The sequence below is a fragment of the Homarus americanus genome, unplaced genomic scaffold, assembly GCF_018991925.1.
Source record: "Homarus americanus isolate GMGI-L3 unplaced genomic scaffold, GMGI_Hamer_2.0 scaffold45698, whole genome shotgun sequence".
In the NCBI taxonomy this organism is placed as follows: domain Eukaryota; kingdom Metazoa; phylum Arthropoda; class Malacostraca; order Decapoda; family Nephropidae; genus Homarus; species Homarus americanus.
Genome location: NW_024735554.1, coordinates 7,915,470 through 7,928,830, shown reverse-complemented (window position 1 = coordinate 7,928,830; position 13,361 = coordinate 7,915,470).

The window sequence follows — 13,361 nt, the reverse complement described above, 5'->3', positions numbered from 1 at the left end:
CCTTTTTTAACTTTTGTATTTATTTATGGTCCTTTATTACTATTATTATTATTATTTTTATTGTATTACATTATATTTAACAATTTTAAAAAATTTTATTCGTGTTTTATTATTATTATTATTATTATTATTATTATTATTATTATTATTATTATTATTATTATTATTATTATTATTATTATTATTATTATTATTATTAACATTACATTTTCGTCCCCAGGCCTTGATATGGGTAATTGACCTGTGCCCTGGTGGGCTAATCTCGTTTAAAAAAAAAAAAAAAAAAGCTCGCTAACTGCACTGGCGGACCATTACCCCGGAACACGATCCACAAATCGATTAACATTAAGGTCCCCATTTATTGCTTGGTAAAGAGAGGCAAATTGCCCAGGGATCGAGCCATGCATTGACTTATTATAACTAACAAAAGATTTAAGAAGGTAATGCTGTCTCCTCCATAATAGACTGAAAATTTCCTGTTATATTAAAGTTGTCAGTTCTTATTACTTCCGTCTTTTACCTGCGTTAAGGGAATGGCAGGAGACCCATGTTATGAATATTTTACAAAATTTCCTTGTCCTGTCCTGTGTTTGAGGAAGTTCTGAGCACTTTATTCTTATATATATTTATATATATATATATATATATATATATATATATATATATATATATATATATATATATATATATATATATATATATATATATATATATATATATATATATATATATATTTCTAAAGTACTAAGCTGTAAGATGCAAATTAAAGATATGTTTTCCACCCAAATAATTACTATTTTTAAGTACTTCATTTAAATGATAACTACTGTACTGTATATACCAGTTGGGGTCGGTATCAGCTGTCTATTGTTTGTGATTTATATTGATAAGATGGTTAGAATGATGAAAGAGACAATCCCAAATGATGGTTTTCTAGGATATTTACAGCACATGCGCTATTGCTGATGGACGATACCGTGATAGTTAGCTACGTCGCGTGAGATGTGTGAGAGGGTGCTAACCATCGTCCTAAAATATGGTCACCAATACGAGATGAAATTAACTGATAAATACAGTCTGTTTTTGTTTTTTATAATAAAAAGGGTCCCATGGACAATATTCCACTAAAAGTGCAAGGGTGTGGTGTAAGTTACTAAGGGAGATAACTGTACTGTATCTGAGAGCCTAGTTTATGGACGATGGCAGTGCACGTGCCTCACTTTCACTGCACAAACCAGCTAGGCTAACCAAACCAATGTGATTAAATTTGTTGTACTCTGTGCTGTTAACACGGAAATGCCATAAAAGTATAAATCTATGGAATTTGATGCACCACCAACATCGTCATTACTATTTGGATAACGATTAATTTGGTGTTTACTAGGTATCAGAAATAATACAAGTAAGAATTTGTCTGTGGATTCGGGTACACCCCATTGGTAAGGTGGAACGGTGAGAATCTCCAGAATAGGACCGCCAATACAACCAACGAAGCCCGTGTTGACGTCAGTGCTCGAGGATTCAGGACGTGGGGATAGCGAATCTTCTTTGATATCAGTATATTTGATCCCATGGCCGCATGTCACCAGGACCTCTTCTCTCATGGCTGCACACATAAAGATCGAGAAAGATAATCACAGGGCGTAATCTAAGAGAATTCAGAACGTGGATCAAGGTAGCTTCACTTCTCTGGCATTCACAATCTCTGACTAGATGGGCCCAAGTGCAAGATGCTTCAACACATGATTGGCTGAGGTGTTCTGAACAGAAGCAGCAGCCCAGAAGCCACGATGCAGCCTGGTTGAAATGTCGACTGTCCTTCTCTCTGCTTATGTTTGCATTGCTTTGCCTCAGAGGAACGAGATCTTCAGCCACAAAGCCAACAACAGTCGCAGATACTAACTATGGGGCAACAGTAGCTACTTTTGTATTAGATATTTAATCAGTAAAATGGTGGCGAAGGTGTGGCTATTGGGGAAGGATGGAGGCCACGTTTCGAAAGAAAAAGTAGTAGTAGTTGACTATGAGGCAACAGTCACTGAATGCCGCATAGATCTGCGGCTCAACTAACTCAACACAGCTAGGATAGCTACTTATGTATTAGGGTATTTAATATTAAGGTAATAAAATGGCGGCGACGGTGTGGCTATTGGGGGAGGCTGGAGCCCACTTAAAAAAAACCAGTTGTTGTAGTCGTAGTAGTAAACAAATAATGATATTCATTATATTTTCTAATGTTCTTTACTCACATTGTAAATTGAAGCCGTTTACAGACATAATAAGACTATACGAGTATATTGCCACAATATATGACAGAGCCTATACTCCCTATAGTTACTGTAGCTTGTATAATTCTGTGCAAGGAAACAACATAAAGCAGATAGTGTTTTCCTCAGCAAGAAAGGAGCAGCTCGATCGTCTACTGACGTAAATGTGACGTCACTGAGTCAAATTGAGCGGCCACTTTCTCGATGAATAACCACACCTGAAACACTGCTCCTCCGTAGGGCCTCACCAGGTGTAAAATTGTACAATAACAGACCATTATTTGTCATGTGTGTTTTATATTCGTCTTTATAAATACCTATACTGTGCACTTCAATTCTTTATTTACAATGAAAGCAATATCTTCTGATGCGAAATTCAGCGCTAAAATTATCGCTCTAAACTGCCTCACTCACTCACTCACAGCTGCGTCTGTGTTCCGTCTTCACACCAACCCTTTCCGACTGCTCTTGTAATTTTTCCCCAACTACCAAAGAGATTAAGTGACTACATTCTGAAGTTGTAACACATTTCTCTCCCCTCTCTTTACGCATCACTCCACAACGAAGCAGAACATAAGCTGATTTTTTTTTATTAAATTTTGTTGTCAAAAACTTCTGTTTGTACCTGACAATCAAGTCTATTTTTCACAGTTTTCTAACTTTAGCCAGCGTCCGGCTGACAGCACACACACTGTTATTAACTTAGTTTTAGTTAATAACGAAAAGCAAAACAATATTTTGGGGCATTTCGTAAAAATTAATAATATATAGGTTGTGCGACGCATAACTGCGCTACTATAGAGGCTCAACGCCGCATCAAACCAACACTTCAAAAACGTTTGTATAACAAGACTGAAAGGGCGATGGAATTTTTATTTCTAAGTTGATTTTTTGGCCCAAATTAACAAGGTTTCCGTGCAAAATTGAGCGATGGAGTTTTATGTGAATCTAATCTACTTCTGCCTCTAGTGTTACAGACTATGAGTATTGTTTGCTTCTGTGCAGCGCGGTACCTATTGCGGATGTGGCCTGAACAACAACAACAACTAAACTTACCTTACCATTAATAACCCTGGACAATAAAAACATAAATAACTATCATCAGGCTCTTATGAATTACTCGTGGCATATGCATGCGTCAAGGTTGGTTACTCAGATTATTGTATTCATTCCTCCAGGACGCGCAAGAGGACGTTCACGTTATAAAGTTATTACTGTGCTTCAACAACTAAGGTCTTTAAGCTCGCAACCTCGGATTATGTCTCTCATCAAACCCTCCTTAACTCCTGAAGAAGGTTGTCCCATCTCTTTGTGGCTTATGGTATTCAAGTAAACAATAGACCACGAACACAGGAGGAGGCGAAGGTGTGGATGGAGGCGGCAAGGAAGGAGGGACCTACAGTTTCATTATATCCGATAACACTCAGAAATTTAGTACTACTGACGACGACGACGACAAGAACAAGAACAAGAACAAGAACAATAACAATAATAACAACAATAACAATAACAATAACAATAACAATAATAATAATAATAATAATCGCCCCAAAATAGAAAAAAATATGCATTAAAATTACCAGAATCTTTTGATGCAGCTGTTTAAAGGTATGGCAACCAGGCTGTCACACCTTTAACCACAGCTCCAGTTCTCCTGTTACACGCCATCAAAACACTTGACTAGGTACTAGTTACCCTTTGACATATCCCTTTCCCAAGCTTCACACACACACACACACATAGCTCCATAATCAACTTTCACACACAACCTTGAAATCTGATGACATTACAACCCCCCTTTACTCAGCCCTCATATCCCCTTCATTACTTCACAACCCCTCCCTATATTCCCCGCTTATCATCCCCCCAGCACAAATCCCTTAAGTCAGCTCTCACCTTTTGTTAAACATTATTTATTATTATTCTCGATCATGGGAGATAATTAAATATTTCCATTCAAGCAGAGGAGAAGGGATAGAAGACGTCACCAGTGGGAGAGGATACATGCTTGAAGAAGAGAAAGAAGAGAGACTCAGAGAATATGGTCATAATTATAGATACACCTTTTTATTTCAGAGGAAGGATTGTTGTTCTCGAGGCAACTTCTTGATTAATTATCCCAGGAACTGTACAGTAGTTTTGTGAGTCTAGGGCGACATTATTAACCCTGTTGCTGATGTTGACCTGTCTGTAGTTTCTATGGTAACGGCTTAACTTTTTTTTATGTAATATTGTTGTTTTTATGAATTTGTGTGTCTAAGCTGCTCTCATCTTTATTAGGACCCACTTAAGTGTATACCTTGATGTTAGTTTGTCAGGTTCCTTATTCTTTCATTATTTTTTTCTGTCAGTATTCTATGTTATGTGGTCTCTTCACAGCAGATAAACGTGGATCTCATTCTTTGTGTCAGCAGTCAACGCCTTACTATAAATCAACATATCCCTACAGGATGACGTATAAGTTTTTTTTTATATCATTATGTTTCCTTTGGTAGACATGGGAATAGAAATGTCTCACGCCCTATTGTACCGCCTCCAGATCTACCACTTTGACCTTTAACAAGTGTTTGATTGGTAACGCAAGTCTCTCACAGCAATTCTCAAAAAAACTGTTCATTTACAACATCAGGGCAACTATCGGAATATAGTTCACGTTTATTGTTAGTTTAGTATAAAATTCTTTCAGAAACCGGTTAATAAGAAAAAAGAGCCCATGTTAACACAGCCACATACAACTACAACTTCAAAAAACGCCTTCAATACACATCCTATCTTGTTAACATAGGCTTTACATTTATAAATAATAGTCGCTTCGAGTCGACGAGAAAATACTTAAAAAAAAAAACAGCTTCATTAGATACTGATGCCTTAATTAAGTCGAAACATTGGAAAACACTTCTGATCATACTTGAGCTCCTCTTGATTTTAATTGGTTTAGGAAATATCCGTAAGGGTTTCATAGACTTTTGAGAATGGACGAAACGTAGAGAAAAGATTCGAGCTGAATGTAACCACAATATACCTTATCGTTGTTTCGCAGAGATTACATTTCATATTCATCACTTAATTCATATCTCATTTACTCAAGGAAATTATTTGCACAATCAGTATATTTCAAAATTAATTAATAAGTCAATAAAGATGTTATTATCATATAGGATATAATTAGGGATATGTACAGTACTTTACTGTTTCTTGATCAGCTTGTTTTCATGATACAGTCTCGTCGATATTAAAAATAGGGAGCTGCCATCATACTCTCCATAAACTTAGTGTACGAATCAAGATGCTGATTATACTCGTATACGAGGCCAAGAATGTGGTTTAATTCCGACTCAAAAAAATAACACATCGGCTATGTAATAAAGTGACGTCTTATAAAACTAATGTACTCTACTTTACCTTATAAATTATATTATTCTATGAAATTTCCGGCAGTCAACACAGGGGCTTCTAATGATTGTTGTGTGTGTGTGAAGCTCAAATGGAAGAACATAAGATATTTTTTTTTTTGAGATTTTATTTTGAACCTTTCTTGTACTTCAGAGTTTAGACTATGAAATCACATCAAGTGTTTCACCATTGCAAAATCAAAATGATCAGTATGACGTGACAAAAAATCTATTCTTAACACATCTCAGGATTTTGTTGGCTCTTGGTGGCTAGCCGCACAGGTTCTGCGCTCCAACAGACTCCTTCATGCTCATACGCGTTTTCGCATATAGTACATATACAGACCTACAAGGTGATAAATTCCATCATACGCATTTATACATATGAAAACCCTGAGAGTGTAAAGAGTCAAACTGATGTCTAGAGACCAAAAGTTTAGGAAATCAAAGTGCATGCATGTTTGTGTTGATGTCCACACCTCGCATAAGGGAAAGAAATGTCGGGATAAATAGAAATTTCAATGTGGTTTGCATAATGAAGTCTTCATCAGAAGAAACATCAGAAAGACTCTGCCTCCAGGGCAATTAAAAAAAGAGAGAAAAAACACACAAAATCTAATTCTGTGTCGAATAAACAACATTCATACTCGTTTGTATAACTAAATGCAGAGTTAAGTATCATCAAAGAAGCTTATGTTGTAAGAGATGTCTCACATAAGACTGCTGGCGCAAGAAGTGAAAAGATAGAAGCAAAATGAAATACTTGCGTTGCTCGTGGACATGGGGCTGAAGCCGGCTTTGGCTTCGAAACCAGAGGCACGGCACCGGCTTAGAAGCCACAGCTGGACTGTTCCCTGACTTTCTACTCTTACAACGACCTGACCTGCTAAGAAAGCCTAGGTGCTGTTGGCTGAGTGACACCTTTGAAAATATTAAGTTAATTAGTTCAATCTTCTCTGTGATTTGTGACTATATGACTATATAATAATGTTATCATGTATATTTACTAGGTTTTTGGTACAAATTATTTGTTTTGAAAAATTAAATTATGAATGAAATAAATGAATAACATGAATGATGATGGATAATTAATAGGATAAACAATGGTTAATATAAATTTTTGTTAAATTGTTACTCTTTGCAACATTTTTGAGTCTATAGGATAAGTCAAAACTTCCCCCAAGATCAATCAGCTTAAAATAAACTCAGCTTATCTCAAAGTCTTGCAGCAAGGCTTTGAGATAAGCTGCAGTACAGCAAGGCCCTTGCTGCAACTTCGAATATATATATATATATATATATATATATATATATATATATATATATATATATATATATATATATATATATATATATATATATATATATATATATATATATATATTTCATGTAGATCCACAATGAAAACGTGGATAAGATATATCTTGAATAAAGACAAGCTGCACCGTTGTTTCTTTTCCGTGTGATTTTATCAAGATATATATATATATATATATATATATATATATATATATATATATATATATATATATATATATATTTATTTATTTATTTATTTAGTTATTTAGTTATTTATATTCCCATCAACATCAACATTTAAAGTAATACAGTATATTGTATATGTACGGTTGTTAAAGCTTCCTGTAGCTTTGGAAAGCCTTTGACTTAGGCTTCGACTTCGGTTTTATGACTTTTTACTTGGTTGGATTCGTCTTCGGCTTCAAGGCTTTAAATAGCTGGCTTCAGCTTCGGCTTTGTGAATTTTCAATGGCTTCGGCTTCGAAACCAGAGGCTTGGTCTGGCCCCAACTATGGTGGCCATAAAGATGCCTGAACTAGGTCATTTACTAAATTATTTTGACATGAAGTGAGACAATTAGGCAACAAACGCCTAACTTACACACTCTGTAATGAAGAGTTTAGCCAGAATAGTATAATAAAATAGCTGATGGAAAAAAAAATATTATTCTGCAACTTTTAAATATTGACTGACATCCATGGAGTGACTCATTTTTAACACCAAAAATACATTTATGTGCTTTTATGAATCGGATGACCAAACTATTTTTTTTCTTCTTATACCTATAAAAAATAACCCATTAATATTAATTTTTGTACCTTAACCAATTTAAAAGTAATTTTTTTTTTTAAATAATCCTCCAGAATGCCACAAATATTTAAAATAACTCCAAGACGCTCGTGCAGACAGTCGCTTGCCTCTCAGATTCAGATGATTGTCTTTTCAAACCCAGCTGACTGTAGATACTGCGTATTATCTCAAGCACCTACGGCAGTCATCGCGTGTGACGGACCTCAGTATTGGAGGATGTTTGAAGTTGATACGATACATTATTTTAGGAAGTGATTTTTCCAGAAATTTTTCTAATAGACGAGAGTCTGTCAGGCACGCTGATCTGTTCGTTATATTGACACAAACTTGACGGAAGTATGATACGTTGTTAGTATGGTAATATGCAATCAGTCGTTCTGTGACACCCACCAAATTATTACCTGAAATACTGTTCTGGGAATGTCTCATACTGCAAATGTAAAATGTTGGAGAAATGGACAGCGTTCCCACCTTCTAACCCAGTCTGCCTGGATACGTGGTGGTGGATTTATTAATAATGAGACACATAGAGTTTACATTATATCCAAACACCATTGCATGTGTTAATATTTAAGATATTTCACAGGTGTATAAATTTAGTAACTCCTTTTAATGTTACAATGTTCAAAATGTGTTCTAATTATGACCTTTATTCGTTTAATTTATACTGACACAGGTCCCCTTGATTCTTGCAAGACTTTAATTGTAGTTACTCCTCAAATTATTATTTTCCTATTAAATCATCAAGTAGTTATTTTGAAAACAAGTAATCATTAATGTAGCTTCTCAAGATATGTAATTGTGTTACCATAACCTGAGATGTAAGGTTCTTGTACTAAAATAACTCAAGCTGTAAGGTTCTTGTACTAAAATAACTCAAGCTGTCAGGTTCTGGTACCAGAATAACTCAAGCTATAAGGTTCTTGTACCAGAATAACTCAAGCTGTAAGGTTCTTGTACCAGAATAACTCAAGCTATAAGGTTCTTGTACCAGAATAACTCAAGCTATAAGGTTCTTGTACCAGAATAACTCAAGCTGTAAGGTTCTTGTACCAGAATAACTCAAGCTATAAGGTTCTTGTACCAGAATAACTCAATCTATAAGGTTCTTGTACCAGAATAACTCAAGCTATAAGGTTCTTGTACCAGAATAACAAGCTATAAGGTTCTTGTACCAGAATAACTCAAGCTGTAAGGTTCTTGTACCAGAATAACTCAAGCTATAAGGTTCTTGTACCAGAATAACTCAAGCTATAAGGTTCTTGTACCAGAATAACTCAAGCTATAAGGTTCTTGTACCAGAATAACTCAAGCTATAAGGTTCTTGTACCAGAATAACTCAATCTGTAAGGTTCTTGTACCAGAATAACTCAATCTGTAAGGTTCTTGTACCAGAATAACTCAAGCTATAAGGTTCTTGTACCAGAATAACTCAAGCTATAAGGTTCTTGTACCAGAATAACTCAAGCTATAAGGTTCTTGTACCAGAATAACTCAAGCTATAAGGTTCTTGTACCAGAATAACTCAAGCTATAAGGTTCTTGTACCAGAATAACTCGATATCGAAACGTTGTTGTGTTTCTATCTATATATTTACGAGGGATGGAAATGGTTCATAACACTCCATTACACATGAGATAATGAGAGGAAGAAGAAATGACATGTTTACTTCCTTCACACCCGACACTTTTCTTCTTTTACTCTTATTTCCTCTTCCTTATCCCTCTCTCCCCCTTTCCTGCTTCCCATCACTTTCGTTCCCCTTCCATCTCTCTCTCTCTTCACTTTTCGTCTCCTTCTCCACTCCCCTTCATATACATACTTATCCTCCTCCCGCTTTTCTTCATCTTAATCTTCCCCCTCCTTGTCTTCCTCTTCCCTCTCCTTCTCCTCTTCCTCCTCCTCCCCATCGTCTTCCTCTTCCTTCTTCTATTCCTCCTCCTTTTATTCTTTCTCTTACTCCTCCTTTCCTCCTCTTTTTCCTCTATCCCCTCCTCCTCTTCTAAAGGAAGTAGTTGTGACTGGAATATCCGAATGGTCGTGAATACACAAGATGAATATGATTGCACAGTATTTCAGAGGTGTCTGTTTAAGAGGGAGGAGGCGTTGAGGTGGGTTGATGGAGAGACTGAGGAGTGAGGGGTGGATGGGCGGTGAGAGTACCTGAGAGGATGGGAGAAGTGAGTGGAGAGAGTATCAGAGAGGAGGGGTGGGGATGGGTGGAGAGAGAGTGTCAAGGAGAGGAGAGCGTGGGAGAGTCCAAGTGTGTGGGGGTAGAGAGAGTCTTACTGTGAGAAAAGAGTGAAGGCATCAGGCGGGATAATTTTGGAGTGTGGTTATTTGAGAGAGGAGAATAAAGAGGTTGTGTGTGAGTGTATGAGTGGGAAAGAGGTGGTAAAGAGAAGTAGGTAGAGTGGTTGAGAGAAAGTGTAGGCGGAAAGGAAAAGTAATATAAAAAATCTGTGGAGAAATTGGATGAGATACGTCTAAAAAAAAATAAGAGGAGAATTTGATAGATAGTGTGAGAGGTTTAAGGTTTTAATAAGAAATAAATACGTATTATCTTATCGCCAAGGTATAAGTATAGACAATCATTAGTCTTAAGACATTACCGTATTTACAGTAAAAAGTTTTCTTAAGAGTAATGTGACCACGACAGCTGTGACGAGTCTTGGTTAGGCTCTGTAAGACGGCCAGTCACACAGTGTTGGAAAAGTCTCACGAAACATTATACAAACCCGCAGAAACTAGCCAGTCTTTTTCTCTAATCCTATTTCTTTTTGTTTTCTCTATAATTGTTATTTTACTGTCTGTATCCCTTTCTTTTTAACTCTTCTGATTTATAGTTGTCTCTCTTTCTTTATCCATATGTTTCTTATCCACTAATCTCTATTTCTCTCTCTTTCATAAGTTTCCCAGACGCCACTGACGTACACACGCCTCTCTGGCTCAAGGAAGCGACCTCGTAACATATCCTCGAGTGACCTGCGACTTTAATGCTCTCAGAGATCAATATGCCGGTCCTTTAACGTTCCCAGGATCAATATACTATTATTGCTTAAAGAAAGTGTGGCGACGTGTATATATATATATATATATATATATATATATATATATATATATATATAAGCCTCTGCTCACCCTTGAAGATGTGAAATCCACGAAACTCCTTGGTGTAGTGTTAGGGGTGGGGGGAGGGTAAGGGTGTTCGGGGCTAGAGGGATAGGAGAGGTTTAAGGTACATAGAGGGAGGAATAGAGAGAGAGGTTAAGGGTAGAGAACCGTGGAATTAACTTTGCCTTTTGTAAACTTGCAATCATCACCATAATTAGTAAACAAATATATATAAATACTGCCGTGGGGTTTTGTCATTACACTGCCAATGGAAAAAATTAGAAATACCGGCAATTGCATAACTAGAATATTAAGTAATATGATCCATCAAGATGTTTAACACAGGGGCGTGTTTCCCATGAATCCTAAGTTTATCAACGAAGCGATATGGTAATTTCATTAATGTTTCATCCGCTTCCCATTTTCCAGGCCGGATTTGCTTCTCACGTTCCACTATAAGAGGATAACTAGGGCAAATGACCACAGTCTCTCTTGCAAACTAAAAAAAATAAAAAATCAATCAATAATTTACCTTGAATCCTCTTACTTACTTTATTAAAAAAAAAAGAAACACAAAAACAATTGCACTACACAAGCAGACAATTTGATGTGACACGGAATTAACTAGTGTGAGCCTAGTTAAAATCCGTCAATTTGCTCGATTCTGAGCATTCACAAATGAGAAAGTTGTGATTTGGCAACTGCCAGAACTCAAATGTTCGTTCAAAACCCTTCAGAATTACCACCTGCTGAAAATGCCTCTATGCAGGTGGGAGGAAGCTCTAAGGGAGGATAGCTTTTAAATTTATCCATATGAGAGTTGTGCTAAAATTCTAATATTAATGGCTTCATACAGCATGATATTTTGCTAGTTATATATATATATTAAAAGGAGGTTACAGTTAGTGAAGGATTATGACTCCGCAAATTCTTTGAAGTACTTGTGACACATCAACCGAAGAATAATTTGGTAGAAGGTATATATTTAATGAATGAAATTCGCAAAATGACTCTCATGATAGGATATCTTCGTTAAAGTACTGTAATGAAAGGGTTCCTACGTTTGAAGATATCAGTAAAGGATATATGCATCGGGAGAATCTACATTCACTGGAATTCTTAAGCTGCTGCAGCTAGAGAGGTGGGACTCCCGCTCAGAGATTTGCTAAGCTTGTGCAACTCCTACAAGCCCCAGAACTAGGCAGCCAGATTTAGACCTTCTTATAAGTTTCTGCTGGAGTTCAACACTCAGTCAGGATCACTCAGTTCCATTACTACATAGGTAGGTACATTATATATCCTCTCTTATAGATGACGCGTCTGGTAAGAGATAGCAATCATATGTCACAGTATGAGAAGGTAACAAACTATCCTCTGCTGGCGGGAGGGTGATGAAGCTGCCCCCTGACAATAGGGAGGATAAAACTAAAACCAGTTTTAACGTCTGTAAATAGCGACAGCTTCCATCTGACAGTAGGACAGAACAACAGTCTTCATCTGACAGAACAACAGCCTTCACCTGACAGTAGGACAAAACAATAGCCTCCATCTGACAGTAACATGAAACACAGCCAACTTAGCTTTTAGACAAATGAAGGAAGCACAATACTACACACGTCTGGCCAGCTTGTTCTTATGATAGTTGTTTCCAGATACTGTGTCCTCCTACGCCCTCACCGGAACTAAGTATGGTGATTGATCTGCCTCCTGGTGAGCCCCTCTGGAGAATGCCTTAACAGCGTCCCTCATCCCCCCTCTCTGAAAACGTGAAAATTCTCTTCCGTCCTTGAGTCAAGCTAAGTGTGGTGATTGGTATGGCTTCCGGCGAGTCCCTTTGGTGGGCGCATTTCACGGGGTCCATGACGGAGGCGGTCCACAGAGACGCTGCAGGGAATGCCCAACTAAGGGACACGATCTTGACCGTGAGTTCAACCGTTTCGGTGAGCGATAAGAAATTCAGGTGTTAAAGAAGTCGCGTTAAGAGGGAACTCGATCTATTTCTATACAGTTTTTGTATATATATATATATATATATATATATATATATATATATATATATATATATATATATATATATATATATATATATATATATATATATATGTGTGTGTGTGTGTGTGTGTGTGTGTGTGTGTGTGTGTGTGTGTGTGTGTGTGCGTGTGTGTGTGTGACTGTGTGCAAAGAGAAAAGTTTGAAAATATCCCAATATAACAAACACTATAAGGCAAAAGCATATAAAAGACGAATATGAAAAATATATCTACAAATTAATGGGGGGCTAAAATAATAAAAGATACATTGAGCGAGTACTGTACATTGATGAATAAAAGAAGTATGGCTGCTGGAGAGTCACCATAATGTGAACAACAATGTAGGAAAAAAGCACAATGGCAGACGAAATATTTATGCCTAACAGTTTCCGCGACAACGGTCGTCCTCCACTGTAACTCCACCGAAGAGGGCGACAGTTGTGACCGAA